The sequence below is a fragment of the Triturus cristatus genome, chromosome 4_1 (assembly GCF_964204655.1).
Source record: "Triturus cristatus chromosome 4_1, aTriCri1.1, whole genome shotgun sequence".
NCBI classification, from domain to species: Eukaryota; Metazoa; Chordata; class Amphibia; order Caudata; family Salamandridae; genus Triturus; species Triturus cristatus.
The window spans coordinates 234,215,651-234,241,322 of NC_140585.1; the positions used below are offsets into that span (position 1 = coordinate 234,215,651).

The window sequence follows — 25,672 nt, forward strand, 5'->3', positions numbered from 1 at the left end:
ATGTTTATATTTGCATTTTGGTACCATGAGTGCAGGACTCTAAACGCACCAGCATGCACGTTAGCAAAAAGAGGGAACTATGAGCTTGCATAACTCGAGTTTTGTGTTTCCTGGCAAGGCAGCTACGATAGTTAAGTGACCGTGTGCTTGCAATAATATGTATTCTTTAGGTTGAGGGTATGGGGTAAGCGTGGTTATGTGACAAATACTATCCATTTAAACTTTATTCTAGTCAAACCGAAGGATCTATTTCCAAGTGCTATGAAATAGGAAACACTTGTATATAAGCCAGTAATTATTTTTCTTTAAATCAAACCCTGGCTGCGCCGCCGCCCCCAGAACATGGTCAGCGAGCAGCAAAGCCTCTCCAACCGTTGCATAAAAGTGAACAATCTGCCAGTGCAAGTGTTCTTTCGCATGAGTGAATGATGGCTGACTGTGCTTAGTGTGTCTGAGGTCTTTGTAATGCATTTTTCTCAGTTGAAGGTCATGGTTGCTTATTTCCTCATCCTGCATGTTCAACGGTCATTCAGCCAAGGAGCATGTCTGATTCACAGTGAGGTTCACCTCTCTCCACATGGGTTTCGGGAGTCTACAGAAGCCGGATTCCAGGGGTTCAGTTCAAAACGAAACCATTACAGTTAGCTATGATCCGATAAAAAAATAAACAGCAAAAATATTCAAAGTGCGATATGCAGATAGCCAATGTGCAATAATAGTAATTGACCAAAACCATTACAGTTGAGTAAAATAAGATAAAAACAGATACAATGTTCAAAGTGTGATATGCCAATAATCAATGTGCAAATACAGTAGGCAATCAGTGCAATGCAAGGCTAAACGTGACGTAGCAATCACCAGGAACCAAGTCGTACAGTGGATCCTGTCATACTAGATATCATCCAGTACGCATTTAAGGTGCTTTACACCAGGTGGCTATCCGCCTCAGAATCACCGGTTACTGCTTGTCCTTCCTAGCTTGGCCAGCATATTTTGTTATTAGGTTCTGCCTTTAGTTACTCCTGGGTGCTGGCACAACGGTTGGGAGAGCTGTTGTCTGAGTATTTTGCACATCTCACCAGCGCCCAGGGAGCATTGATCTTGAAGCAGATAGAAGATGCTTCCTGGCCCGTGCGTGCCCCCAAAACCAGGAAGCCCGTTTAGAGCAGTAGCCCTTCTTTTGGTGATGTAGGGTGGGACAGCAGTATAGGAGATGTAACATGATTAATATTTGTAGTTGCATAGCCTGCAGTCCGTGTTTCCTCCTAGTCCTGCCCAGGCTTGATTGATGTCTTTTATTGGGAGCACCAATGATCACATATACAGTATCTGTCTTTGCATTTATAGATTCTATAACAATAAGGTTGCAGCTTCCCAATTAAGTAGGTGTCATTTAGGGGCTGAATCGGCACCAAGTTGGCTGCCGATAGTAGGTCTTGTTCTAAGGGGGTCGCCTTCAGTTGCTGATTGATTTGCTTTTTTTTCAGAGTATGAAGCGGCTCCATCGTGTAGGGCTGCTTCTTCAATCTGTAGTTTTGAAATAGCAATTATTTGGTTGAACCAAGGGTTACCAGGAACTAAGAGAAAAACAATTAAAGTGGCCTTTTAAGGAATTTGCTGTGGCCTTCCTGGTCCTAACGTAAACATTTCAGTATGGAGGATTTACAGTCTAGTGATTGATTCACTAGTCCCAGTTCTCACCTTAATCATGAGCAGCATGCATATATCTCAGTTGCTGGAAAGTCTTTTCATGCGATCTACAGTGAATTTGCTCTAGAAGTAGAATCCAGAGCACCTGGGTAAGCGTTGTGGCTGTACTGCAAGGCCGGAAGTAGTGTAGCCTTTGTTTTCTTAAAATAGGGGCTGCCAAAGCACTGCTTAATATTCGATTCCATATGTAATAGCAGGAGCTTTCTTACTTGAGCTGCCTATGAACGGTTTGCGCTAAACCACACATCCAGGTAATTATAGTACCTCGTTGTTCTGATTGTCTTGCTGCCAACCGCCAAGTCACATTCTTTTTGCTCCCGTGTCTTACAAAAAATAAGCATTTGCAATGCAATAGGTCTTGCATTATTTAATTTTAGAGCTATTGGTGTTGTAAATGCTAATTTTGCCGGAGAGTGCCGATGGCTGAGCATTGTTTTTATTTATCTGGAGAGCAGTGTGGTGCGCAGCTTGAGGGGGCAGAAGTCTACTCCGAACTCTTGCCTTATCGTGGCACCAAAATGTGGCCAGAGCACGGCATGCTGAAAGATTAGGCGGACGTAAAGCGGAGCAGTGTGGAGCACCGGGCGGGCGGAAGGGTGCTTCAAGCTCTGTGGCATGCCAGGCATGTATTGCGAAAGCTAGCGAGAGGACACAAAGGTGATGGTGAGGGGAGGGTGCATTCAGCTGAAAACTTTATATAAATAAAGCCATTTGTAACAGCTGAGCAGTGGAAAATAAAGTGTGGCGCTCATGAAAAGAGTCCTGTGCTGAGAGTTAAAGTTTAGTTTAAGTCTTCTTTTAAAATGGAGTTGAGCGAGCTGTGCGGAACAAAAGGCACAGCCGCCACATTTGAGGACTGGCTGGAGCACTGCTTGCTAAAAGACTAGGAGGCCGTAAACCGTGCGCAATCCGGTCAGAGTCTCTGCATCATAAGCGTGAAGTATGGTTTTTAAACACTAAAATGCCACTACTATAGCAAGCTGCTTATAAGCGGGCGTGCAGTGCAAAACAAAAGAAAGGCACTGCCTTACTTAAAGATAAAGCGCTTGCCGAGCTGGTGATGCTTGGTGTCAATGTAAAACAAGTAAACCGAACAGTTAACGAGCAAAGAGGCAGGCCAACTAAAAAAAGTTCTCTATGTATAAATAACCTGAACAGTAAGAACGCATGTTAGAGGGGCAGTCCTCCTGGGAGGATACAAAATTCCAAAAGGAGGGGCTACTAATTGTATTCACAAATGGAAAAAGCAGCATTTCTAAAGGACAGGAACCAATGAAAAAGATGGGGCGTTTTTTAAAGTCCATATCACGACTGCATGTCTCAAAGAGACAGCGCAAGCCTGCCTAGGCGAGACTTAATCAGGTTGATGGCCTGGAAGCCTGATTAAAAACATGGCAGGCTATCCTCTAATAGCAAGGCCATTAGCTGCTCCAACAGGACACACAGTTATAAAGAAGGGTATACCCAAAATCACTGGGTATACCCAAAATCACTGGGAACTGGGTGTAGAACAGTACAGAAAGTGGTGGTCCCAGGATTATTACATCAAAACAGTGTAAAATTGTGTCAAAACAATAAAACAAAGAAATTGATTGGTGCTACAGTGTTATTTATTCGCTAAGCACATGATGCGCATTTCTTAAGAAAACAGTTCACAGAGGACATTCATGTGTCCTGTTGGTGTGCCCAACTGGGTTGGGGGAGGGGAGGAAAATGATTTGGGTGTGGTAGGGAGGTAAGTGACAAATGGTAATCAAAAGTATCACAATCAAATTGTTCAGCATGTTACTTAATGCCAGGTTTTCATAATATAGTTCATATCGGAAAAAATGCAGTCATTTACATAGTCATGTACAATATATGATCACAGTGTAAAATGCACTGGTGGTAATACTGGCATCAATGGTGCGTTGATGTTTCGACCCCTGAAAACGTGTAGGTTGGTTCTAATCTTTACTGACGGGGTCTTCCTCAGGACAGAAGTGAAAGTGAGGACAGAGGTGCATCTAAAGATGAACCTAAGGAATTTGTCGGGTCCAATAAATGAATTGTAGACTAGAACATAGTACATGGGTGAGTCTCAATATTTACTGTATCTAGTAGGGGGGAAAAGGCCTAGAAGGCACAATGTTACGTCAGAGACAAAGGGGGCATCAAAGCCTCCGATTGGTGTGGGCGAGAGTGATGAACTCCTGAATAAATAAGGTGTCTGTCAGAGAATGCCTGGAAGTAAACAATAGTCACTACTATTTCCAAATGAGCAAACTGACGATAATTTGAGGCAAATGTTTAATCCCCCTTTTTATATAAAGGGCAAAGAGTGAACCCTCTCCAGGCATCAGGGATAGTAGTGGGTTGAAAGGCTAAGTTGAGAAGCAGAGCCTACAACCTGGCCCAACTATTAGCAGCAAATTTGAATAGGCTCGCTGGTAATATGTTTTCAAGTGGTTCATGTAACTATCCTAAAGCTTGTCAGCTCACCTGTGCTGCTCTGATTCTTTTCCGAATACGTGCCCTTCCCCTGATCGCAGTTTGGGGTGAGATTGATAACACACCAGATGCTAGGACATAGAAGGGGTTTAGCTTTTGGGCCTTTACCACAACCTGGCTAGTGGTCGGGGAAACTGCTTGCCAGTCGATGTATAGCTGTGTCACATGCCTAACCCACGCTGCTTCAGGAACTCCATTCTCCCTGGTTATGTTACCATTGTTTAATTTGTGGACGTGGTCCCCGATTTGTGGTTGGTTTGGATCTTTGAGGAACTAATGCCTTTCCTTCTGCTGTTCTCAGGCTATTTTATGGTGGGTTGTTCTCATATGTTTCACTGCTGCTGCTGTAATGGCAGAAGGTTTTAGTCGGTGGGCCCGATGGGATTTGCAAAGAGCTCTTCTTGTAGAAATGATAGCTTTATCGTAGTGGAATGCCATTCTCTTATCCTGACCGATCAAATGAGAATTTTATTAGGGCTCGTTGCTCATCAAAAGCCTTCTAAGGTCCCCCAAGTACTTCTCCCACATCACTAGGGCTGATACTGGGTGATGCAGCTTCAGTGAGGGCACAAATGCACCTGACCAGGTGGTGTCTGTTGCTGTATATTCTGGCCTCAACTTTATTCTTTTTGCGAAATTCATGGTCTCCTCACCCATTGAAGTGCCCACCTGATTACTCTTGTACAATAATTAGATTCAGTGAGCACTTTTAATGGATTGTGATTGCTTTCTGTTCTGATTTTTTACATTTGAAGTTTGTAAGCTGGGCTGTTAAATCTTCGGAAAAAAAGATGTAATTGATGGTAGCTAGGCCTTTGCAAGTCGGACGGAATAACTGTCCCTTTTCATTTGCCTTGGTCTCCTTTTGCGCCAATGTTCATTTATGGGTTGACGGGAAATCTTAATGTAAAACCCTACACTAGACTGGGTGGTGCGTTACCTCTGGTATTAGTCTCCTGCAATTATGATTTAATGACGGGGGTAATCCAAGAGAAGCAATTCAAGGCTGTCAAGCAAGTTGCTTACTGTCCACGGCAGGGTGCAACTAGACCTTGACTTCGGGGTCGAGGCTAACATATCAACCAATGGAGGTGGGGCTAACAGTTAAACAATGGGGATTACGTCCAATTCAATCAAATAGTGACTTACTCTGCCCTTACCCTGAGTGACAGTACCAGAAGCAGTGCTGTGATGCTAAACATGAATTTCCAGCTCATAGGTGGTAGTAGGCCAGTGCAGTGGTGCTGGTGCCCAAGCAAGGTTCTACAAACTTGTGGTTCTGTGTGGACTACTGTGGCATCAATTAAACCAGCTATAGACTGATGTACATCAAAACCCCAGATCTGTTGAACTTGTGGACCAGTGGGTGCTGCAAAGTACTTGAGCACCTTTGACCTGACCATCGATTATTGGCAGATAACTTTAACGTCCAGTGCCAGGGCCAAGATTGCATTTTTTGCACCACAGGGACTATTCCAGTTAAGGTGGATGCCCTTCGGGTTGAAGAATACTTCTGCCACTTTCCAGTGCCTGGGAAACCATGTTCATGTAGGTTTGGAAGAGTTCTGTGTGGCCTAAATGACATTGCTGTGTTCAGGAATTTGTGGAAGGACCACATGAGGCATCTGAGTAGGTGCTGGACAGGGTACAGAGTGCAAAGCTGAGCATTAAGGCTACCAAGTGCCAGGTGGGGTAGTCTACCGTGGCCATCAGGTGGAGAATGGGAAACTGCACCCACTGGATGTAAAAGTACAGTGTGTGCTGGGGTGGGAAATGCTACCTACTCAGACCGAAGTGAGTCTTTTTAAGACTGTAATTAGTACAGACCTTTCGTATCTAGCTATGGGACATGAAGCCTGATAGTTCCATGAATGTGAAAGGAGACAGTAGTAAGGAGACATGGAAAAGATTATTCAAACTGAGCTAAGCAGTGGCCAATAGTTTGACAATGTGTGTAATAGGAGAAGGTGGGAAAGACAAAAAATTCCCAAAGAATGGCGCAGGTGCAGCAGCGTCAAGACCTTTAATTTGATTGGTTTCTTAAAGTCAAATTAACATAGTGCAAATTGGTCTGCATCTTTCTATGTAGTTTCTGCAATGTGTGTGCACCCAAGATTTACAGAATTTTTGTCAGTCAGGATTTAAGATGAGCCTTTATCACAGCCTTAATTTTGTAGTTATTAGGTCATGCAGATATTTTTGGATAATACATACCGCTCAAGTTGCCACAATGGGCAGTTGCCTCCGTCTTCTTACGGCTTGCTTCTTGACTTCAGATGAGGCGTTTGAATAATCCAGTAACAATAGCCCCATTCCCGCGTGTGCCTCTGCTTTCATACGGCTTCACCTGTACATAGGGCTTAGTGCAAGCCATTCTACTCAATCCTTTTACTCCTGGAAGTACTCCGACCTTTACCGTGTACTACGTAGATGTACATTTCTGCATCTCCTTACTTTCATTCATTGTGAACGCCCTGTTCATCTGTGGCGGTCAAGGGGACTCCGATTGGAATTTGGTGACTGGTATGTTTGCATGTCTTCGTGTTTTGCGTAGTGGTAACTTGTCACCCTCTGGCCCATGTTTATAACCTCTTCAAATAAAACTACAGCAGTTAAACAGTAATAGCTCTTTTGTGATCGGTTTAAATGCCAGAAAGGAAAAAACTATTGCTTTTACTAATTGTGGCAATGATGTTAATTAAACATTTGCTGGCTGATGTTGATTTTGTTCACGGTGACAGGTTTGCGTTATATAAAGTTCATAAATGTGGTTCTGGTGCATCGCTATGGATATCTTGTGTGTCAACTGTGCATGGACTTCATCTGTTTGCCCACTCTTATTACATGGCCTCGACAGGTATTTCCTCTTACGGCAAATGTTTGCAGTCTGTAAATGTAACAAAGGTGAATGAATGATACCTTCAATCTGTACGATGCTTCTTGTGTTTTTTTAAGTTTACATTTGTAATTCTAATCCAAAGGTGAAAAAACCTAGAGCTGGTGCCAATGTGCGTCCACAGCCATGGGAAACCTTGCAGTTAAAATGCCAAGCACACTTGGAGTGCATCTGCTTTTAGATTCCTGCCCTTGAGTTTTTGGCCCATCTTGTGGGGTGGAAACTGCAGCAGTTACAATTACAGATGACCTCAGATACAATGATATGTGAGGCTTGGTGATCATGTTATGGCTAGTGTAGCCTCACCCTTATTCTGCACCCTGAAGCGCATGCTCTTTTCTAGGGATTAATTCGACTGCATACGCGGGGATTTAATAATTGCCTTTGCCTTGTTCCTATTTTCTTCAGTAGCTTCTATAGCACATTCCCAGCATTGCTTCTTGTGAGTTTTATAATTACAAATGTGAGATCAATTCTTTGGTTATATGTTTATAGCTAGAAAATAGTGGCCCAAACACAATGTCTGAAAGAATCATATGCTACTTGTGCTTGAACACTGTGTTCAGGCAAACATGATGCCTTTGCTGGGATATTGTAGTTCACTTTATTTGAGTCTGCTGAGAAACCCCTAGTCAGACGATTTAAAAAAAAGATTTTTTTATTTTTAGTCAACAAGAGGGCATTAATTACAAATTGTGTTTTAACAATAGAAAAAAAGAAGAAAACCAATAGAAAAAAAGAAAACCAACATGTTTAACACAATATTAGATGTCTATCCCTAATTTCTGGTGAAACACTTGGCCGATCTTTTGCCGAAAGGTACCAGATTCCGAACAAGTTACAAACATATGCAGCATGCTGGCTGCATACATTTTGGACATTTCGTCTGATCCCCTTCCGACAAATTCTTCTAAGGTTTGTTGATTGGAAGTAATTTACTTTACTTCTGGGGTGCTGGTGTTCATTATTTGCTTTTCAACTTTTACTTTGAATTTCCTACAGCGTGGTGCCTATTTAGTCCGTTTGGTAGAGGCACTTACCAAATGGGTTTCGGTTCTTCCTACTAGATGTAATCTAACAGTTACGGGATCTCTTAGTGGTGGTAGTCTGGGGAAGGTGGAGCTATCCCAAAAAAGCCTGGATGAAGTGATTCTCTCAGCGGTCCAATCCCAGCTCTCTGCAGCAGCACATAAATCCCACATCGTAAGGTATGCAGAGAAATTTGCCACACAATCGGGGACAGGACATCAACACTTCCTCACTATGTCACATACATATCAGAAACAGTTTAAGTTCAAAAACCTTTATTGGCAAAAGGAGGATACACAGGGCGGTGTCCGCCGTTCGTTGAACACAGACAAAGGGCCTCCAATCGGGCAGGACCCTGCACTGTAAATAACACAGCCGTTCAGCCGACATCCCGGGGGACCGGCGGCGTCATATTTACCTAACGTAACACAAGTTCACTCTATGAAGCCTGGCTGCGTATTGCAGCGATGCCCCAGCGGGCCTATGTAATGGTCAGAGTGGAACCCGTCTTGCCGAAGGCTGTCATCCAGAACTGGCGGACCCAACCACTACATATCAAACAGTTACACTGCTGTTACCAGACCCTTTGGTGGACTTACTCTGGTAGCACCAGAAGAATCTCAGCAACCCCTGCTGTTGTGACCCACTTAATGCTTCCTCTCGGTGAGTACAGTGGTGCAGCTGTTATCCCCAAAAACATTAACTCTAACCATAGCCTCCTCCCCCTGGTGACTTCTTTGAAGCCATTCAGATCTGTATGGAGAGCTCTCCCAACATTCTTTCCATCCCCCCTCCCCCCCCATGTGACCCATGCCTATTTGCTGCATCCATGCAGAAATGCTTGCAACAGAACTATTTCTGTATTTGTCAGTTGATCTCTAAAAATAAAATTGGTATGGCCCGGATCTCCACCTCAAACCCTTCTCCCCCCCCAAACACTGCAGTGATCCCTTACTCAAACAATCCACTATTGATGCAGTGAAACACAAATATTAGGTTACCATCACTGTCTCCTCATACTGTCAGCCACCAATATATCTGCAGAAGCACTCGCATGGTTAACCTCGTTGCTGTCCATGTGCAACAAAAACTGAGACGGAGACCTCTCCTCAACCAGCACAGTTGACTTGTGTTGTAAGCACCGTACACCTGCCTGTTGCTATTCTGCTTCTACCACCAACTTTTTTTAAAAATAATTATTTTTTTTCCTAGCTCCCAAACACTGGAATCAGTTACCCATACAGCTATGCTGTTGCTCAGACTTACTCTCTTTTAAGAGATCCTCGAAAACCTGGCTGTTTGATCTTTGATCATCTCATGGAATTGTGACCTGTTTAGACTGCTCCGGCACCGAGAGATCTCCATGGGGATGATTTGTGTGCCTAACAAATTTATAAATAATATCTCCTAATGGACCCTGCAAGCAATCCTGACTTCCGCTTTCACTCCTTTACCGATGTCTCAAATCTTTATCAAAGTTGGGAGAATCCTGTCGGTTCGTATCTGCATCAAATTGGCAAACGCCGAAAGAGCTATCCCCTGGGGCAGGATACATACCATATCTAAAACCAGTTTCCCCTGCCAAAACTTATTTCGATTGTGGTTGATAAAGTAGACTGTTTGTTAGAAATTTAAAGTGAAAAAATATTTATTTGCCAAGAACTAATTAATAAACAATCAACAATATATACAAAATATATTTTGTGTCTTAATCAACCAAATCTTAAAATCTTAGTACAAATATTTCTCAACCCCTGCTCATGTAACTAGAGATGACCTCTTACAGCCGCACACGTGCATTGACGTACATTTGCCTGCAAAGATTCTGTACAGAAACATCAGCTTGGGATATATTTATTCTCATAAAATGTTGGTATCGTCAATGCAGCATTTCAGAGGTTGCATATTCACTCCACCTTCATTTAGACATGACATTTAATATATCCTAGCCAATTCTGTTTTTATCTGATGCAAAACTACTGATGATGTATCCACACTTTGTACAAATCAATTTGTACAATGTAAAATACATCTTGTAGAACTATCATATCAGTGTACCGCTTTCTGTTTGTGAAGAACAAAACCTATATATTACTTATTGAGACTGCTTGCCAAGACAAGTAGATAAGACTTCTCACTTCCGGAAGATTGAAAACAAAGTAAGTGATTTGCCTAGAACAACACTGTATTTGGTAATATGCCCAAGTTGGGATTCAACCAGAGTACCTAAGTTTGCAGCTAAGGTACCAGGCCACTTCCCCTTCTTTCTGTGCCACTCCCCTGTGCCAAAACCTTTTTCATCAAACCCAAACCAAGATACCTAGGAGTCATTTGGAATTGAGTTGAACCTATAATTAACAAATATGATTTGTAAGTAGATCTACACTCTTTCAAATTGCTCCTCCCAAAAGTACCCTTCCATGCAGAGCCCTAGTAAACCATGCAGTGGATGTAGGAACACTTTGTAGTGCCCTGCCTGCTGTTTTAACTGCCTACCTGATCAAGATGCTGCGAAAACCCAAATATAGGCTGTCCACTATTTTGACTGCAAAAATGCAGGAAACAGCCTTTACAACGACGGCCGCCAAACAACGCACAGCAGTTACAACGAATACGTCTTTGCCGTGCATGCCGTTACAACGACATGCCTTGGGGAAATAGGTGTTGGACTTTAAAGTCCAACACTTTCCCTACTGTTGCGCAGACTGGAGTTGGAATAGTAAATTATACCGCTCCAAAGTCCAGCGTTTTCCCCAAGGCATATCCTTGTAGCGATATGCGTGATAAAGGCATGCGTTGTTCCAATATAACTAAAAAAATACCGTTTTATCATAGTCCAACTAAACGCTCTGCAGTGCCTTTTATATGGAGGATTTAATAGAGTTCCGGGTACTCCTCTACGGGTACCCGATAGGCCAATCTCGCAAATACCAGTAATGAGAGGATAAAAATGCCAACAACCATTCTGACCTCTGTCTCAGAGGAGATGACATTGTAAACCTACCAAAAACAAAAGCCAATTCTGCAAATTGCTGCAGTAGCACTACTCCTCTGGAACAACCTGCCTCTGGCATCTGCAAATCCCCTTCCGTCATGTCCTTAGGAGCAAACTAAAACGGAGTTTAAGCAACCTCTCAACCAACCACTAGGCCTTCTGCTCTGGATCTCACTGCTAACAAACAGTTGTGCAAGCCTGTTGGAGGCCAGAGTCCCAGTTGCGCACAACTGTCACCAGGTGCGAGACCCGAGGCTCCCCACTCGACGTTGGCCAAGTAAGGACACACTTTGAGATAGCCCTGCTCACCCCCTTAGGCCTGGCTGCTCGTGCCAAGCTACTATCTCCAAGGCTCTAGTGTATAGTATGTGCAACCACGCCCTCAGCAATCCACTGGTGACACCACAAATGAACTCCACACAAGTTTGATAAAATGAGTATAAACTTTATATAAAAGGATATACGATCAGACCACACTTCCAAAAGCCAACATCTAATAAAGGGTAATATTCGTTCTGGCTGGTTGGTAGGTTCAAATCCCAACCACCGCTTTATGACACGGAGTTCATACATACTAAACTTCACCTCTCCATTTTAATCTCATGGGAAACTAGGCTAACAAACACAATACAAAGAAATAATCAAAGAGAGGGAGTGAAGAGGTGCTAGGATAGAACCTACCTCCCATCTGATATTTAGTAAACAAAAGTGATTCTACCCTGTCATGGAGTGAAAGTGTTTCTAAATAATTAATTAATTTTTAATTTTTGATTTACGTAATGATAAGTAAAGTGAGTTTAAAGTGATCCATGAAATGCCACGGAAAGCACTATGTGTTTTTAAAATACCCCTCACACACTATGAGTCCCATAGTGTCATGCTTCATCATGGGGGTCTTCCCGTCCCTCTACGGGGCGGGGCGTGCTACTACCTACGACTACGCGGGAGCACTGTTGTTATGAAGATAAGGCTTATGTGTAGTGCAAGGGATGTGAGTGATTAGAATTACGTGTGAATTATAAAGATTAAAAGGACCCTGGCTAGTAGAAAAAACAATTTTATTCTGTTCTCTAGCTGGGAGCGTTAAAAATGGGGAAGAAAGTAGGAGATATCACAAATTAGTGGCTACCTACTGGGTCGACATGTTTCGTAAGCAGTCCCCACTGCTTTACTCATCAGGACCAAGAAATAATCCCTTAAGCACTCGAGGGAATCTCTAGATTTGTATGCCTATTTGTCTCTATTGACAGACTTGAATAAAAGCTGCGCCCTAGGGTACACTGACCCCAATAAGAAATAAGACCAAATTGGTATCTGGAAAGAAAGGAGAAAAAAACACCAATAATACAAGGCTTTTTCATCATTGAAGGGTATAAACACATCACCATACTTTGGGTATATCTCACTGTGAATTCAGTTGATATCGTTTTCGTGATATATTTTTCTGAATATATATATTTTTCATTCTATATCTGAGCGGGTAAGGTAAATTTTACTCATGACCCGATTTTTAGAAAAGCGAAAGAGAAAAGGTAGTTAGACACAGAGAACAGACTATACGTGACATTACCACAAAAACACACATAATGGTATTATACTATGTGAATTCGTTGACTGTATACACATAATAGTATGATACACATGATGGCCCACAGTTATTCACTACATGTAAGAAATCGTAATGTACATACTTTAATTAGTTGTAATGTTCAGGCTTCATGAGCACGCACTGGAGGGGAGGGCGCCTGGTTATAGTCACTACAGGATAGTAAATATCGTATTAGTTAGAGAAACGGCAGCTGCTGGTGGAAGGCGAGCCTTCCAAACTCCTGACCTGATTTAAGGACTTGGCCAAGTCTCAACTTACAGTTAGCAGGATCTTTCCTCGCTTCCGTATGCCTCCGTGCTGCTCCGTCGATGTAAACACTGGAGTGTGCATCAGTGTTTTTATTGGCAGGAGACAAGCAGGAAGCGAACGCACAACTAGAGCGTAAAGGGCTTCAAAATGGCCGCCCGACATGGACTTTTCAAGGCACCAATCCCTCACTTCCTGGTTACGGAACGTGTAGGTAAAACAATGTTGTGAAAAGTATTGTGATGTAAAATGATACCTATAGTGAATCAATAATTCAGTGTGAATCTTAAACAGGAGCGGATTTTGATGGCAATATACCGAGCACAGGGAAAGAAAAGATTTTTGTAAGCATTGTAGCAGCCACATATATTCACTACGACTTAATGCAGGGCATAAAAAAAGAGGTAGAGAGGGTAGTTCATTGGTCGTTTTCTAATATGATATACATTCATTGTTTGTATTCCTCTGCGCTCGATGCAGCGTTTGTAGACGCCTCGCCGTCATTGTGGCAGAAAATCACGGAGAGCATAATGATCGTGGGCGCATCATTGAACATCCAGAAAGGGAAGTGTCTGGTTCAGGAAAAGATATCTGAATGTGTGTTTCCATAGATGGAGTTCCAACTGGGGTCTGTAAATCAAAAACGTCCCCCAGACCTTGTCTATCTTTTTGGAGACCAAGCATGTGCTCCCCAAAATATCTTGATGATTCAGAGTGGGTCTGCAAAAAAAAGGGTGAATCAGATAGATTTCAGGCATAAGGGTTTTGTTGGGTTGAGGAAAAAAGTTTTAAAAAATTTCACTATTTGAAATTATAACTGACTCCATGGAATATCGTCATTAAGGCCTATGATGTTGGTCTTGATGCGATGTACCCATCTTTGCTCTTTTTCAAATAGGTATTTGTCATTCGGTACTTGTTCTATGACTGTCCATGATATTTCTTCTGGTGTGTGTGCAAAGTCAATGAAATGTGCTGCCATTTTCGTTGATCCTTTTTTGCACTTGATGTTGCTTTTATGCTCACCAATTCTTACTTTTACACATCGCGTGGTCATCCCTATATATTCCAGTTGACAGGGACATTTGATCAAGTACACAACGTTGTTACTGTTGCAGGTGGTGAATTTTCTCTGTTCCCATTTAGTGCCATCCGAAAAGGTGATGCTTGTGGTTTTTCTGGTAAGATTACAGACTTTGCATCTTCCACACGGGTGGTGTCCTTGGATTTTAGCCATGGAGGTTGATAAGCCTGTAGATTCATTGCTGCTAGGTCTAGTATGGACCAACATATCACGTATGCTTTTGCCTCTTCTGTGTGCAAAAATGGGTTTAGGGAGGTTGAGTCCACCACTATTCAAAATGCGCCAATGTTTGTTCACAATTTTGGTAATTTTATTGGAGTTGGTGTTATATGTAGTGATGCAGAAAGGCCGTTCTTCCTTGGGTTTTGGTGTAGTTGGTTCAAGAAGGCTTTCTCTGCAATTGTTGCGTGCTCTTTTGTATGCTTTCTCAATAATTCGTTTGGGGTATTTAGCTTTAAGATCTTCCGATTGGCTTTTGAAATCTTCAACTTCAGTGCAATTGCGTCGTAGGCGCAAAAATTGTCCATAGGGAAGGTTATCACGTAAGTGTTTAGGGTGGAAACTCTGATATAATAGAAGGCAGTTTTTTGCTGTGGTTTTGAAATGAGTAGTAGTCACAAGTCTTCCATCCTTCGGTGATATGTTTTAGATCAAGAAAGGTCAGCTCCTTATTAGATATGGAACTGGTGAACTTCAGAAATTCATCTTGGTAGTTGAGCCAGGTCATAAAGTGATTGGCAGTGGTCTCATCGCCGTTCCAGATGATCAAAATGTCATCAATGTATCTTTTCCAGATACCGATGTGGCCCTGGAAAGGATTATTAGGATGTAGAATCCTCGTTGTTTCAAGGTGATGCACATAGAGACCAGCTATACTAGGAGCAAAGGTGCTCCCCATGCTGGTCCCGTGCTTCTGAAGGTAGATGGTGTCTTCGTATCTGAGAAAATTTTCTCTCAATGCTAGGCTGCAGCATTCCATGATGATATTTCTAGGGGTTTGATACACCCAGTCGGTGTTGAATAGAACCTCCTCGATTATGTTTAGAGTCTCTGTGTGTGGTAAACTAGTATACAGGCTCTCAACATCACAGCTTATGAGCAGTTGGTGTCTTGGGTCAAAAGGAAGGTCTTCTAATAGTACGAGAACATCTTTGGTGTCTCGCAGGTACGTAGATGTTTTTTGAACCATGGGTTTTAAGAAGGCATCTGCGAATTTAGAAACTGGTTCTAAAATAGAACCTATACCAGACACAATCGGGCGACCTGGAGGGTCTTTTAGTTTTTTATGTATTTTTGGGAGGGTATATAGATAAGGTGTTCTAGGTGAGTCTTGGATAAGAAAGTCTCCTTCTTTTTTTGTTATCCATCCATGTGCGAGTGCCTCTTCCACCATGCTCATAATCTTAATCTTCACCTTTTCAGTTGGGTCATTCTCCAAAATTTCGTAATTTCTAGGGTCTTGGAGTAGGCGCTTGCATTCCTTGTCATACTGTTCTTTCGATTGTATGACAATGGCCCCTCCTTTATCGGCTGGTTTTATTACCAAGTTTCGATTGCCATTCAGTTCTCGTATAGCTTGTTTTTCATTTGTCGTTACATTTTGAAAGACATGATTAGTAGTTAGATGGAGATTCTCCAGATCATTCATCACAGCCTTCTCAAAAGTAAGCAGCTCTATGGGAAGGATGATATCCGATGGAATAAAGGTGGATTTGGGTTTCAAACCGGTGTCTCCCTCTTGTGTTTCTCTAGGTTCTTTGTCTTTAAAAAAGACTTGTAGTTTCAGTCTCCTCATGAAGTCTTGAATTTCTTTGCATAACAAGAAACAATCCATGTTTGCTGTGGGTACGAAACCTAGTCCTTTTTCCAGGACTGAAACCTGTGCAGTTGTTAGTGGTTCCTCGGTAAGGTTGACTACTAGACTCATTTCTTGCTTGTCGATGCCTTCGTCATGCTCCTGGTCGATATTCTCGCCTGTTCTTCTTCTCTCGGTGTCCAATGGACATTGTTGCCCCTTCGATTCCTTCCTCTGTTTCTTCCTTGGCGTGTCCCTAAAAAAGGAGTCTGAAACTACAATCGAAAGAACAGTATGACAAGGAATGCAAGCGCCTACTCCAAGACCCTAGAAATTACGAAATTTTGGAGAATGACCCAACTGAAAAGGTGAAGATTAAGATTATGAGCATGGTGGAAGAGGCACTCGCACATGGATGGATAACAAAAAAAGAAGGAGACTTTCTTATCCAAGACTCACCTAGAACACCTTATCTATATACCCTCCCAAAAATACATAAAAAACTAAAAGACCCTCCAGGTCGCCCGATTGTGTCTGGTATAGGTTCTATTTTAGAACCAGTTTCTAAATTCGCAGATGCCTTCTTAAAACCCATGGTTCAAAAAACATCTACGTACCTGCGAGACACCAAAGATGTTCTCGTACTATTAGAAGACCTTCCTTTTGACCCAAGACACCAACTGCTCATAAGCTGTGATGTTGAGAGCCTGTATACTAGTTTACCACACACAGAGACTCTAAACATAATCGAGGAGGTTCTATTCAACACCGACTGGGTGTATCAAACCCCTAGAAATATCATCATGGAATGCTGCAGCCTAGCATTGAGAGAGAATTTTTTCAGATACGAAGACACCATCTACCTTCAGAAGCACGGGACCAGCATGGGGAGCACCTTTGCTCCTAGTATAGCTGGTCTCTATGTGCATCACCTTGAAACAACGAGGATTCTACATCCTAATAATCCTTTCCAGGGCCACATCGGTATCTGGAAAAGATACATTGATGACATTTTGATCATCTGGAACGGCGATGAGACCACTGCCAATCACTTTATGACCTGGCTCAACTACCAAGATGAATTTCTGAAGTTCACCAGTACAATATCTAATAAGGAGCTGACCTTTCTTGATCTAAACATATCACCGAAGGATGGAAGACTTGTGACTACTACTCATTTCAAAACCACAGCAAAAAACTGCCTTCTATTATATCAGTTTCCACCCTAAACACTTACGTGATAACCTTCCCTATGGACAATTTTTGCGCCTACGACGCAATTGCACTGAAGTTGAAGATTTCAAAAGCCAATCGGAAGATCTTAAAGCTAAATACCCCAAACGAATTATTGAGAAAGCATACAAAAGAGCACGCAACAATTGCAGAGAAAGCCTTCTTGAACCAACTACACCAAAACCCAAGGAAGAACGGCCTTTCTGCATCACTACATATAACACCAACTCCAATAAAATTACCAAAATTGTGAACAAACATTGGCGCATTTTGAATAGTGGTGGACTCAACCTCCCTAAACCCATTTTTGCACACAGAAGAGGCAAAAGCATACGTGATATGTTGGTCCATACTAGACCTAGCAGCAATGAATCTACAGGCTTATCAACCTCCATGGCTAAAATCCAAGGACACCACCCGTGTGGAAGATGCAAAGTCTGCAATCTTACCAGAAAAACCACAAGCATCACCTTTTCAGATGGCACTAAATGGGAACAGAGAAAATTCACCACCTGCAACAGTAACAACGTTGTGTACTTGATCAAATGTCCCTGTCAACTGGAATATATAGGGATGACCACGCGATGTGTAAAAGTAAGAATTGGTGAGCATAAAAGCAACATCAAGTGCAAAAAAGGATCAACGAAAATGGCAGCACATTTCATTGACTTTGCACACACACACCAGAAGAAATATCATGGACAGTCATAGAACAAGTACCGAATGACAAATACCTATTTGAAAAAGAGCAAAGATGGTTACATCGCATCAAGACCAACATCATAGGCCTTAATGACGATATTCCATGGAGTCGGTTATAATTTCAAATAGTGAAATTTTTTAAAACTTTTTTCCTCAACCCAACAAAACCCTTATGCCTGAAATCTATCTGATTCACCCTTTTTTTTTGCAGACCCACTCTGAATCAAGATATTTTGGGGAGCACATGCTTGGTCTCCAAAAAGATAGACAAGGTCTGGGGGACGTTTTTGATTTACAGACCCCAGTTGGAACTCCATCTATGGAAACACACATTCAGATATCTTTTCATGAACCAGACACTTCCCTTTCTGGATGTTCAATGATGCGCCCACGATCATTATGCTCTACGTGATTTTCTGCCACAATGACGGCGAGGCGTCTACAAACGCTGCATCGAGCGCAGAGGAATACAAACAATGAATGTATATCATATTAGAAAACGACCAATGAACTACCCTCTCTACCTCTTTTTTTATGCCCTGCATTAAGTCGTAGTGAATATATGTGGCTGCTACAATGCTTACAAAAATCTTTTCTTTCCCTGTGCTCGGTATATTGCCATCAAAATCCGCTCCTGTTTAAGATTCACACTGAATTATTGATTCACTATAGGTACCATTTTACATCACAATACTTTTCACAACATTGTTTTACCTACACGTTCCGTAACCAGGAAGTGAGGGATTGGTGCCTTGAAAAGTCCATGTCGGGCGGCCATTTTGAAGCCCTTTACGCTCTAGTTGTGCGTTCGCTTCCTGCTTGTCTCCTGCCAATAAAAACACTGATGCACACTCCAGTGTTTACATCGACGGAGCAGCACGGAGGCATACGGAAGCGAGGAAAGATCCTGCGAACTGTAAGTTGAGACTTGGCCAAGTCCTTAAATCAGGTCAGGAGTTTGGAAGGCTCGCCTTCCACCAGCAGCTGCCGTTTCTCTAACTAATACGATATTTACTATCCTGTAGTGACTATAACCAGGCGCCCTCCCCTCCAGTGCGTGCTCATGAAGCCTGAACATTACAACTAATTAAAGTATGTACATTACGATTTCTTACATGTAGTGAATAACTGTGGGCCATCATGTGTATCATACTATGTGTATACAGTCAACGAATTCACATAGTATAATACCATTATGTGTGTTTTTGTGGTAATGTCACGTATAGTCTGTTCTCTGTGTCTAACTACCTTTTCTCTTTTCTAAAAATCGGGTCATGAGTAAAATTTACCTTACCCGCTCAGATATAGAATGAAAAATATATATATTCAGAAAAATATATCACAAACGATATCAACTGAATTCACAGTGAGATATACCCAAAGTATGGTGATGTGTTTATACCCTTCAATGATGAAAAAGCCTTGTATTATTGGTGTTTTTTTCTCCTTTCTTTCCAGATACCAATTTGGTCTTATTTCTTATTGGGGTCAGTGTACCCTAGGGCGCAGCTTTTATTCAAGTCTGTCAATAGAGACAAATAGGCATACAAATCTAGAGATTCCCTCGAGTGCTTAAGGGATTATTTCTTGGTCCTGATGAGTAAAGCAGTGGGGACTGCTTACGAAACATGTCGACCCAGTAGGTAGCCACTAATTTGTGATATCTCCTACTTTCTTCCCCATTTTTAACGCTCCCAGCTAGAGAACAGAATAAAATTGTTTTTTCTACTAGCCAGGGTCCTTTTAATCTTTATAATTCACACGTAATTCTAATCACTCACATCCCTTGCACTACACAAGCCTTATCTTCATAACAACAGTGCTCCCGCGTAGTCGTAGGTAGTAGCACGCCCCGCCCCGTAGAGGGACGGGAAGACCCCCATGATGAAGCATGACACTATGGGACTCAGTGTGTGAGGGGTATTTTAGAAACACATAGTGCTTTCCGTGGCATTTCATGGATCACTTTAAACTCACTTTACTTATCATTACGTAAATCAAAAATTAAAAATTAATTAATTATTTAGAAACACTTTTTTCACTCCATGACAGGGTAGAATCACTTTTGTTTACTAAATAACAAACACAATACCCAGTCAACTTCCCCCTCCCCTCCCCCCATTCTGTCCTATGGGCAGGATAGCCTTTCACCAGTGAAAAACGAAATGGAGTGTTTTTCACGGTCAGGACATATCACACACCTCCGTATATGTCCAGCCTTTTACCTACACTGCAACCTGCCTAGGGGTTGCCCGGCACCTACCACAGGGGTGCCCACTGTGTTCGCAAAAGGGAAAGTAAGGCCTGACAAGTGGTTGCACTTGTCAGGGCAACATGCTAACTTAGGCCTGCAGTGTAGGACCTGCGTGCAGTTTGCTGAGTTCCCTTCTCCGCGCACCCTTGCATTACTAGCCCTGGCACACACAGTGCACATTACTAGGGACTTTACTAGTAAGGCAACATACTAATCAGGGCTAACCAATTACCATTACAGTTTACACAGGGAACCCTTGTACTTTGACACTGATCAGCAGTGGCACAGTTCCCAAAGTATCTAAAAGTAAAGGCGGTAGAGGCAAAAAGTCAGGGGTAATCACGCCAAGATATGCCAGGTCTAACAAAGCCCTTCCTCTAAGACTTTAAAAAAAACACTGAAATGTTATTTACTGCAATTAGAACACAATTGAATATTGCCCCATGTTGCTTTAAATAAGTGCATTCCTCTGTCTATATGTCTCAGTAGATGCTGATATTTGCCTGTAAAACTGGCTTAACTAACCCTCACCACAACCGGTCGCAACCATTTTATACAGTGGTTCCCAAACTGTGCACCATGGCTACCTGGGGAGCCGTCAAACCTAGCTAAGGTAGCTGCACACCAAGTTCTTCAATGCATTTAATGTTGATGGGGTTGCTGGCTTCAGTTAAACTAATTAGATTTAAACGCATGATGTTGATTTGTAAGTGACATGCCTAAAGCTGTAGTGCTTAATTGATTGCATGTCGAGGGAGATGACCTCCATATTTCACTGGGTCCCCACGTTCCAACACTCCCAAAGGAAGCGGAAGATGCCTGAATTATTTTGTTACTCGTTAATATTTTTTTATTTTTTTCCAAATGCATTTTACACCAATGCAAGTTATCAAGAAAATACAGTTTTCCTGTCTATTAAACACACTAAGTGTTAAGTATTGAAATTTGTACTCGAATTATAGGTACTTTCAGTACACCTACATTTCCAGACAGGCCTTCTCTCTCCTTGAGCACAGGTAAGTAAAACACGATATCTGGCATAATACCAACATTTGGAAGCAAGAAAGGGATGTTTAAAAAAAAAAAAAAAAAATCAGAGGACTTTGTTTTACTTGCATTGATTTGGAGGCAATTTTAGGAAGGAGACATAAAAAATAAAGCTGTATGTAGTTTACAAAATTGTGAGGCACCCTGCTGAGACAGGTGTGTTGGCATGTATGACATGGGTGGAAATGGAAGTGCATGCAAATATTGTTCAAACGCAGAAACACTTTGGCAATGGGGCCTACATGCATAGGGGTGCTATCTAGCACTGTACGTGGGATACAAAAGTTTGAGAGGGTACTATTCAAAAGATATGGGCAAAGAAGTAGAACTAGGAATATTTTATTAAAGGCGCCGCCATAGTAATACGAAACAACCTACGTATAGGATTATAATACCTGCATCAGCTTCATCGCAATTATTTTCAGGGATAAAAATGTAAGCACTCCCAAGGCTGGGCTTAAATCTAAAAGAGAAACAGTGGGGAGTCACGGGCTATGGTCAGTGGGTCAAGGGAGCCGTGGGTCAAAATGTTTGGGAACCACTGATTTAATATGATCTACGGCATTATTAATGAAAATGTATCGAATGCTACGTAAATACATAAGGAAAAAAATCAAGCAGACTTGATGAGAAACACAGGTGCTCATTTGTTACTTGTTTTGCATGTATCTGCCCATTTCTCGCTTGCCTTATGTGGCAGAATTGCTGGAGACAACTGTTGCCTCTCTACTACAGCTAAACGAGTTTAAGAACTTTTTTGAGGTTGAGATGCTACTTCTAGGCACCCGTATTAGATTGAGTTGAGAACATGCAATGAAAAAAACAGTAAGCAGCAAGCATACTGAAGACTATACCTCCGATGTAAGTGCCTTCTGACAGTTGGCAAACAACATAAGAACACATCCGCATCTTCTGAGTAGGTACAGACAGTGCTATTCAACTATGTGCCAGATGTACGTGCTATTCAACTATGGGCCAGATTTACGAATTCTTTTTCTTGTAAATCGCATGTTATTCAAGTGTACCAGACCACTTTAGCAGTTCGGTAACCTGGTACAGTTTTATTTTGTGTTTTTTTTGTTTTTATTTTTAACCATCCCAGTCTCCTTTAGGGAAAATGTGATGCAGTTTAAAATTACTAACTTTATTTAAAAGCAATTGCAGACATCATGGTTTGCTGGACTCCAGCAGGCCACCATCCCAGTGATGGCAGTGAATTGTAGTGGGTCGCAATTAGCGATCTCCCTCAGTATGTATGAGAGAGGTCGCATTATGACCCACTGCAATTCACTATTTTGTGACTTGACCTGTAGATAGGTTGGCTCACAAAACTCAATAGAATTCACAAAAAGTGGGCAAGTTGGGACCTTTTTTGCAAATCCATTCTTAGTACATTGCGCCCTATGTTTGTTCTTTGAGTTTTGCTTCCAAATTGCATTAGTTAAGAGATTCAGGCCTGTCAATCAATCATATTTATTGAGCACTCAGCTGCCAAAAGGCCTCCCGTTACTAGCACACAAGAGGACCCAATAGCGAAATTAATCTGTCAACGAGTCCAGTCATCATCTGGGACCTTTCCTTCTCAAGAAGCCGCAAAGCCAAATGTAGCGAATTCTAGGCCTTGGGTGCCAGGACAGTAAAAGATCAACCGCGCCAGCCTTAAGGCGAACACAAGGGTATTTTATGGAACAACTCGGTTTATTGAATCCCGTAAAGGTAATTACACAGCTACCCACCTACAACTAATGGCTGGCAGTGAGGAGGGTATAGGTGAGGTAGTATACAGCTGTTTGCCTACAACCCTAAGGCCGGCACTGATAACAAGCATTGGCATAGCCAATAGGTCTCGCCTTTGGGACCTTATAAGTGTTTAGTCATGCAACACTTAATGTTGTTGCACCAAGGATATTGTGCTGGATAACTAAACACTTATAAGGTCCCAAAGGCGTTCTAGGAACAAACCCCCGCGTTGGGGCCTTCCCCAAGGGCTCTATAATGTCTCCTATATTGTTTAATCTGTATCTGTGCCCTTTAACATTCCTGCTGTAGAAGTTCAATGATCGATCACACTTCTACAGAAATGACAACCAGTTTATTTTTAGGTCACCTGACAATAGAGATGCCTGTAACTCGAAAGTAGCTCTAGCTTGGAATCCACACAATCCGCATTCACACATTTTTATGGAGCTAGTCCGAAATTCTTTCCTGGAAGATCTTAAACACATTGCTGCACACGACCGACCCCAGGTCCTTAGGCGAGTTGGAATATTCTGTGAAATGATTTAGGCTAGCAAACTGGGAGAAACAAACATTGTCTATATTTTAATCCACTCTCCCTTAGAAGGGAGCCAGGCTTCCTTAAACTCTACTCTTCTTCGCGCAATAATTTCGTGTCCGCCCTCTTTTCAAACAGCGTGAATCCGGGTCCTTTTCTTTGGCGTGAGAGCCTTCTGTTTATGGGTGACCTCGTGTGCGCTTTACAAAATGGCAATACAAATGCATCCTGTTAGAAATGGGATTTCTGGTTGGCTAGGGCTTGCGCCAAAGCCAGGCAGAAACCACCACTAGTCAGGGCTGGGGAGTTACACGCCAAAGATAACCCCTGCTCACCCCCTTGGTAGCTTGGCACGAGCAGTCAGGCTTATCCCGGAGGCAATGTGTAAAGCGTTTGCGCGCGCACCCAGCAACAACACCCAAGGCCCACCACAAAGGAAACTCCACACAAGGTTATATATAAAAAATAGCCTTTGTATTATAATAAACACATTAGATGGTAATCGCATAATTTACACTGTGCCAACTGGCACTGGGCAGAATTTTACAAGGGACTATTTACACAAGACTGGGCCACTGTCAGAATTAGCACAAATCACCAATAGTAAATGTAGAACCTATACCAATGGAAACACAAAGTAACTATAGAGCACAACCAGTAACTACTGGCGCAATAATGACCTCAGCATTATCGTAATGGAATCCGGTATAAAACCTATCATGTATACATCACAGGGGCATAAACACGTTATGCAATTTCTCACAAGTCTAACACATTAGACCTAACCTCCTAAGTATAACTACACTAGGGGCGTACATCACATAGGGAAGTACAATCTCCCTAACATCAACCTAAACAGGTAAAACAACCTCCTAGGCAGAAATCCTATCTAGAGGTATAAAACACCGGGTGCGCAAAACATGCTACACACAGTACATTTCCTAACACCATAAGTATTAACACAGGGTGCCCAGAACATACTACACACAGTACATTTCCTAACACCATAAGCATTAACCCAGGGCGCGCAAAACATACTACATACGGTACATTCCCGAACACCATAAGCATCAACACAGGGTGCGCAAAACATACTACACACAGTACATTTCCTAACACCATAAGCATTAAATCCCAATAGTACTTATCACATTAGGGTCCAGGTTGCGACAGAACCTAAACGTAGCAGCTGCCCACTACTTGCTGGGGACAAGAACAGGACCTAAACGCTGCAGCTGGCACCAAGTGCTGCGCAGCTGTATTTGAATTTGAATTTAAAAACATTTATTGAGCGCACTTATACCATGCGGTTTCATGGCGCTTTAAGTGATGCAGTAGCAGTCGGCAGTAGAAGGCTAGACAATGTAGGCTTGCTCAAATAACAGGGTTTTGAGATCTTTCCGAAATTGTATGTAAGAAGGAGAAATACGGAGAGCGGCAGGAAGAGAGTTCCAGAAGAGCGGGGCGAGAACAGCGAATTTCGCTCCGCCAGATTTCTGTTTCTTGAAGCGAGGAGTGGTCAGGAGAGCCTTGTGGGCAGAGCGGAGTTCGCGACCTGGAAGGTACGGTTTTATGGCAGAGCATATAAACTCGGGGGCTGTACCCGATCTGGCCTGAAAGGTGAGGCAACCGAGTTTAAAAAGAGCACGTTCCCTCACCGGGAGCCAATGCAAAGCTTTAAGCAGGGGAGTGGCACGATGGTATTTGGGTAAGCCATAAATCAAACGAGCCGCTTGATTCTGAATGAGCTGCAAGCGATAGGTCGCGTAGGCAGGAGCTCCATTGTAGATGATATTACCATAGTCAACTCGCGACAATACCATGGCCAGCACAATAATTTTTAAGGCAGAAAGGGGAAAAAAACGGGATACTTTCCTAATTAGCCTTAGTGGAAAAAAAACAAGCAAACCACTGAACCAACTTGTGAGTGGATGGAGAGTTGAGAGTTTTGACCTTAGGGACGGGAAGAGGGGGAACACCAAGTGACAGGGGCCAGTGGGAGGAGGTCCATGGACTGCAACCACCTCCGGTCAGGACTAACTCAGTCTTGTCCGGATTGAGTTTGAGGTGGTTGCAGTTCATCCAGTCCTGAATGAATGTCATAACTGCCTGAACATTGGAGGCAGATGAAGGGGAATTAGAAAGATTAAAGATTAACTGGAGATCATCGGCGTAATTAAACACCGTGACCTCCATCTGCTGTAACGAAAAAATGAGGGGGTGGATGTATAAATTAAATAAGAGGGGGGAAAGTGATGAGCCTTGAGGAACCCCGCATTCCACCTTACGAGAGTCCGCGGTGAAGTT

The 25,672-nt window shown here is 42.5% G+C and overlaps 1 protein-coding gene and 1 long non-coding RNA gene across 3 annotated transcripts in view; one reads left to right on the forward strand and one right to left on the reverse strand.

Moving 5' to 3' along the window:
* LOC146854178 (uncharacterized) overlaps positions 1-25,672 on the reverse strand; it is a 265,426-nt gene that overhangs the window by 145,159 nt on the left and 94,595 nt on the right. The gene's annotated exons all lie outside the window — the stretch shown is intronic.
* The window catches only part of LOC146854179 (aldo-keto reductase family 1 member B1-like), a 217,432-nt gene that overhangs the window by 66,114 nt on the left and 125,646 nt on the right, over positions 1-25,672 (forward strand). The window lies entirely within an intron of this gene.